At 38.0% G+C, this 7,124-nt stretch overlaps 1 long non-coding RNA gene across 1 annotated transcript in view; it reads right to left on the bottom strand.

The window, feature by feature from the left end:
• Nucleotides 1-371: 371 nt before the first annotated feature.
• The window catches only part of LOC147052307 (uncharacterized), a 7,672-nt gene continuing 919 nt past the window's right edge, over nucleotides 372-7,124 (bottom strand). Inside the window, exon 3 of the long non-coding RNA XR_015066961.1 lies at nucleotides 372-459. This is a non-coding gene — a long non-coding RNA (uncharacterized LOC147052307). The remainder of the gene's footprint in view (nucleotides 460-7,124) is intronic.

The raw sequence follows: 7,124 nt of genomic DNA, 5'->3' as shown, positions 1-7,124 counted from the left end.
CAGCATATTGAGCATATTTAACATGAATTTCTTATGTAACTAATACATCCTATTTTGTGATTAATTGCAAGGCAAGAACTATTTGAATGTGGGTCAGAATAGTCTAAATACTCAGACTTCGAGGTGTCGACTATATTGTATTGTGTATCTATTTTGTTTGATTTTTGTGCACTTTGGCCTTGAAGAAGTATAACTGTGATCGGCCATTCATCACTGCTGTTCCAAAGGTAGCCTAATGGATATGAAAGTGCAATCAATTGGTCAGGAAAGGGAGATTAGAGAGGGATGAGTCACCTTATTCCTCCTTCTTGACAACCATGGCATGCCTTGCAGCCTCTCTAGAAAGGTCGCTGATTGATGCCTATCTTTCAGCAGTTCAGCTCTAATCTGACATTGCATGTGATTTGTTACATCTGCAAAAAGATGAATTGCTCCTCAGTCATGCAATGCTTGTCTCACCTGTGCAGCAGAGTATGCGAAAGAGAAACAAAAAAGTTGCTATTAGCTATTGATGACACGGAAACATTAAGTGAGAATGAGCCGAAAGGTAGGAAAAGGCATCTGCATAAAGCAAACAGGGGCGGCCCTATTTTCATGGACAGGCGCAAATGCACTTGGGATAAAAAAAAATGGCACATCTTCATTTTCATTCGACACAAGTCTAGTTAAGTGTGTTTGGGAATTTGCCAGACCTCACTTAGAGGGAATGTGAAGGGAGGCGCATAGATCAGCATGGCATCAGGTTGGATGTGTTCAGTCCCACAATGATGCAAATGTTCCTTTTTAACTACACCTGTCTGGAAAAATATAAATGAAAAAAAAACTCTATCCTTGCGCACTGTCAAACCGCGCTTTAAACTAGTCTTGAGCTGGGCATGAAAATGGGGTCAACAGTGTTATGGGAGAAGAAGTTCTTTCTCTCTTTCGCTTTCTCTCTGTCTCTCTGTCTCTTTGACTCTTTCTCTCTCTCCTGGTGCCGTAAAAACAAACAAACAAACTGAAGGTCAGCCTTTGTTCTAAGAAGCTGTCTAATCTATTTTCACTTAATTAGCTAAATTTGAGAGATTTTAACAGTGCTAATGGACAAAAATCTTACAGGTGATAATTAAAAACAAAAAAAATAATTGTGTCACTTTTAGTCAATGAATATTTATACAGTGTTCATCATCAGAACCTTGCCATTTTCAAAGCCATGTTGTCGATATGTATTGTGCTGCACAGTCCAAGCTTTTTTTAAGTACAAGAGCTCGGTAGCATAAACATTTTCCTCTCTGGCTGATGGCTTTTCCCCACTCAAGGCTACAAAATTTATGCAGACAGTGATTAACCACTGCTTTACAGGATACACAAACCTGCCATGTGTTCCCTTGAGGTGGCAAATACATTCATTTCCTCTTTGATTGTGACTGTTAAAAGCACCAAGCTGCTCTCCAAAACGGTTTCATGTCATATAATCCACTGAGCATTTGATAGATCGCAGGTGGTTGTCTTTGCAACATCAGTGGAAAACTTATCACAATTATCATGCTCACATTTTACTGCTATATTTGTTTACAATTAAGAAATTGTGGCAAGCTGCATTTTCTGCAATCCGCAGCGCTCAGACAAGAGTGAGAAAGTAGATTTATTGCAAAACTAAAAAGATAATCTCTCTCCTGCTGGGAGCATGTTACTACTTGTGCACCATGGAATGTTATAGCAAAACTTTGTATCACACTATACATACAAAGAGACATACAAAGTCCATACAAAGAGACAAGCTTGGTAAGATGATATGGAAAAAAAAAAAGTCTTACATAAACTGGTCTTTTGGTGGTTTGATTCAATTTCCATTATTAATCAGTGTGAATTATTTTTTATTGTTATTATTATTTTCATTTTGATATGTCCACTGGTGTCCCAGAACACATTGTTCACCCTTAGATGTTCTATTTTACTGTATGGGCCCACTGGGACATGTTTACTGGGAATGTGGCTTATTGAGACATGTATAAACATTGTGCAATTCTTTTTATTCTCAACTAAAAGAACAAATGCTACAATAATAAACACAGTTTTCTTCTTGTATGATGTATTGAACCCAGTGGCTGATGAACTCAGCTTCAGGTTATGCCCCCTTAACAACATCAAAGCCTCTCTTGTGCAGCCAGTGTGTGGTCCGCCTCAGCAGGAAACAAATTAGCTTTCTTGACCTTGGCCCAAGTCCTCCTTCCACCCTTCAACAACCCCCCACTCCCCCCGCCCCCTTCTTCTTTGGCCTTCATCCGGCCACTTTAAGGGTCAACTGAATGACAAGTCACCTCTGTTCTCCTCCACAGTGGGGATATATTCAAACAAGAGAGCGCATATAGGCCTGATGTGCATTATGGGAATACAACTTTATGAGATCTGTTCAGATTTGACGTCAACTGGAAGTGGTGAGAATGAATACCAGTCATATAATTGTCTTATAATGGCAAGGGGGGAAAACAGTAATTGTGGGAACTGAAAATACAACAAGTGGGAAGAGATGTTTATCATTTTAGAGGAAAACAAGCTAAGGAGAAATTGCTAAACTCCTGAAAGAAGACAGCTAGATTAGATGGGAAGTATTTTGTAACCTCAGTCCGAAAATAAAGATTGCTGTGACACACGCATGCACGCACGCACGCATGCACGCACACACCGCAAACACATGCACTCTTTAAACAAACTTCATGTTGAGGAGTTTTGTCTCTGTTTCCATATCACACACATTAGTACTGCTTTAAATGGCGTGTGGGCGTATTTCCTCACAATAATAGCGGTAGATTTTAGAAAGTGCTATTTTTGTTGTCATAGTCTGAGTGGTCTCATCTATGTCCAAAACCAGTGATCCTCGGCTATTGTGGGCAACAGAATTTTTTTTTTTCAATTACTTATTTTGGTATATTGTATAAACCCAACAGCAAAATGTAATTCTCCCAGAGGATGTGAAAGCACGTTTGTGCGCATGAGTGTTAAACCTGGTAGCTAAACAAAGATGGTTTGTTGTCGAGTGGCAAGTACCTGCACTTTATTAACAGCTATACTGATCTCTGAGGGCTCTTGTGGCATGCTTCCTCCAACAAATACATCATAATGTGAGCCATACAGCATCAATAACGTTGCTAAGGGCTTTTATGTCTTCATGTTGGATATTGCACTTATTGAGTGCAGCGTGAAGTAAACACGTCTTCAACACGTTTCTTTCGCTCAATAAAACTTTACAACAGAAACTCTAACAAAATGATGATAAAAATAATATTGAACATGTCATGTTCTTGATAACTGAAACCACATTAAAGGTTTAGAATGTCTCTGTAATAGCAAAAATAACACAAACCTGTGGCTCTTGTTTTCTTTAAACCTTTGCCAGAGATTATTTATTTTACAGAATGATTCAGCCGCTGTTCTGGGAATGGTTGACAAAACATACATACAGTAAAATGACTCAGGGGCATGGCTTTGGTAGTGTACCAAATTGACCATAACCTTATGACTAAACGCTAGCTTAAGCCAAGGCAATTTCCTCTTCTTTTCCTGCAGGCAACCATGTAAAAATGATTATAGCATGAGCTTTGAGTAAGGTTAAAAATATATGGCTTCCTGACAGCTACTGCATAACATTGTAGTATTTTTTTTTCTATTACGCTTGGACTGCCGTTTGAATTTGACCATTTATTTTATTGATGCCCATATACAGTACATATACTGTATGCCCAAGTCAAGTCATGACAGTCCATATTGTTAGACCTAGAGTACATCAAATCACTTCTATCCCTGTGGATTTACTTCATTTTGATTTTTCATTGAACGTTTTTTTTGCATCCATCAATTGATTCTTATTCTATTCTGTTGTAATCTAGTCTGTTTTGTGAAAGTATACAGATCCACAGAGGAATTGGAGCCAAAACTAACATTAACTCCCACATTCACACAAATTAGCCTTTAATTAACCTGACCTTTGTTTTTTTTAATGTACCCAGAAAAAACTGACATGCAAACACCAAATAGAAAAGTCTGATCAAAGATTTGGAACCCACATTTCACTGAGAGGCTGTCTTACTAGTCACTTTCCACATGCTCTATTCACTTTTCTTAGATTTGATCTCATTTCCTTGATAATTTGGACAATTTGGAGTGTGTTGACTTCCTTTTCAAAGAGCTGTTAGAGCCAGTAAGTTGTTGTAGTTTTGTCTTTTTATATATTGCTTCCCAGTTATCCTTCTCATGAAAATTAACCAGAAATTTAAGAGGTGGGAATTGAAGTGGGAATTAGGTGGGGATGGACATCCATTTTGCAGACAAAAAACAGACTGAGGACGAATGGAAGTGTTTTTTCATCCGTCCGTGTAATCGTCCCAATCCGGGCCAAGTGCTGAACAACCTCTCAGTTCGTCCAATGGACCATTTCGGCCCACTAACACAGAAGTCTGCCACAGATTAGGGGTTTGTGTTTTCATCAAAAAACGCATGGCAAAAAATGAAAGCCATTTGCCCCAGAGAGAATGTCTCCTCAGCTTTAGAATGCTACTGATGGCACCTCAATAAACTCACTTGGATTTGACTCTATCCTTGGCTAGAATGCAGTGTGAACATGGTTCAAGTAAGTCATTTTAAACATCCAACATTTTGGTGTTTTTGTGGGTATTGTGACAGCTTATGTGACGTGTCTATGCAGAGTGTGCATGAGCGTGAACAAGCAGTCTGGAGGAGGGAGCAACAAGAGTTACTGAGTCGAGTGTAAGAAGCAAGAGGAAAAAAGAGTGCCAAATGAACCAGGAATGCAGCATGACCCGTCTCCCAGTTATGCGACAACCGCAATCCAGTTGATAACCCCGGCCTTGGAGAAACGTCACCCCTGCGTCCCCCGACTATGGTTTGGCAGCATGAAGGAATTGATAAATAAGTGAATGTGAGGCTTTGTAAAGGTCTTTGGCAGCCATCGTATGGTAGTTGTTTTTATTTATATATATATATATACACACACACACACACACACACACACACACACACACACACACACACACACACACACACACACACACACACACACACACACACACACACACACACACACACACACACACACACACACACACACACACCACCAAAATTACTAAGTGCTCTACTTTGATATTTACCACGTGTATAATAAATATTTCAATACAAAATTTAACTTTATTTAACTGCTGCAATGTAAGGACTGTCAGTACATATTGACAACAGTACTAACCTTGTATGGCAAAAATAGGTTTGTTTTAGCACAAAGTGTGTGTGCATAGGTTTGCTCAAAAATGTGCAGAGCTGAAAAGACAAGGTCACATGGTCAAGCAGATTCCAAATCCCAGACAGTCGGAAGTGAAAGTGTGAACCCAGCCACACGACTACATATCTGCAGTTTTCTGCATTAGAGAGCAATAGCTCTTCTCATTTTATTCATAAAATAAACAAGATATACATAAAGTAAATCATCCATACCCTAGGTGGCAAAAGACTTTAAGAACTTGTTGGCAACATTACAAACCATTCTGGTTATGCAGTATCTCAAGGATATCACTCAACTATGAATAAAGAACATTGAAAATGACTGTTGTATGTGATTTGTAAAACCTGTTAAAATAATGTTACACTTTTGTTTTATCTTTCATTAGCAGCATGAAGATACATTGATCTAACACTTTTCTCTGCTTAAAGGAAACATGTTACAGAAAATGTACTTGTTTGTTTTCCAGTAGTTGGGTACTTGGGGTCATCAAGTGTGAAAATAAACTACTAAGTGAATCATTATAATCTGAAAATGTGCTAGTTGTTCTGCACTTCCACTTACATAATTAACATAATAACCACACTGACAGTGATCTTCACCATTGATTTGTCAGCGAGGCTGCCCAAGTAACAACAGAGCAGTGGATTAACTTCTGATTTTCATTCAATCAATGAAGAAAACTTCATTTGATTTGCGCTTCAAATAGATAATTTACAACTGAGGTGTGGGACCCTATCCAGCCCATTTGTTGTCATGCAAATAAACGGCAGGTTTTCCATTGGCCCAGCAGTATGTGGGGCTGGATGAGGGCTGGCACACCGCATGAGACAGCCACCCCTAAAACTGGTTAATTTACCCATGGCAAGCATTATGCTGTTGAAAATAAAATCCTAATGGTTTAAGTCAAGTGAAATTTATTTACTGCAGCACCCACAAAAAAAGTCTCAAAGTGCTTCACATGCTCACAGTTGAAAATATTCCTAATCTTAACCCCCAGGAGGGCAAGGAAAAGAAAATCTGGGCAATTTATGATAAAATTAGCAGGCAATTTAAAGTCATGAATTAGGAAATTATGTTGTATAATGTGTAGTGTTCCCAACTCTTTTCATTTACTTTGTTCATGACAAATGACAATTATCTGCATTGATACAGCTTAAATTGGGCGAGTCATTATTTAATTTTTTTGTCTTTAATTTTATTTTAAAGAGAGAGCGAGAGTGGGAATAAAATAGGAATACCTCGGGTGAGGTGATTTTAAGTACCTGTATGTTTGCTTCATTTCTGACGTATAATGGAGAAAAATCCATATAAAACAAAACCAAGATAGCTATTGAAGAAGAACATCAAAACAGCCTCACCCTGAAATAGTTGCTCTCACGAAATTAGGTTGTTTTGTATCATATTGGCTATTACATTTCAATTTGTGGATGTAAGAGATATTTTGTCAAAGTGTCTCTCATACAAAAAAACAAGTTACAACGATGACCTGAAATTCTGTTGCACAAAAAAAGAATGACAAAAAACTGTTACAAAATACATACAACAACAATTTGTCTTTACACACATTATCAAAAAGCAATGAGACAAAACCGTTGTACCATTTCATTACATGTATGATTGAGTTTCCTGGGGGTGAAGCTAATAATTAATTTGGTTCAGGGTAACACATACAATAGGGAGACTGGTCCTCAACAAGCACATCCCAAAATGTTGAAATTGTACTTTTGCCATTAATCTTGAAAAAGCGATTACATTTTTTCCGTTGGTAACTCTTGTAAAATATATGGTGGCACAGAGAATGTGATTAATTAATCACAAACTAACAGCAAACCAGATTGCAAGCCTTATTATAAAA

This window comes from Syngnathus leptorhynchus, chromosome 8 (genome assembly GCF_054491065.1).
Source record: "Syngnathus leptorhynchus isolate UIUO chromosome 8, UIUO_Slep, whole genome shotgun sequence".
Lineage (NCBI taxonomy): Eukaryota > Metazoa > Chordata > Actinopteri > Syngnathiformes > Syngnathidae > Syngnathus > Syngnathus leptorhynchus.
Note: the sequence above shows the minus strand (reverse complement) of the source record. Positions and strands in the feature narration are given on the sequence as shown.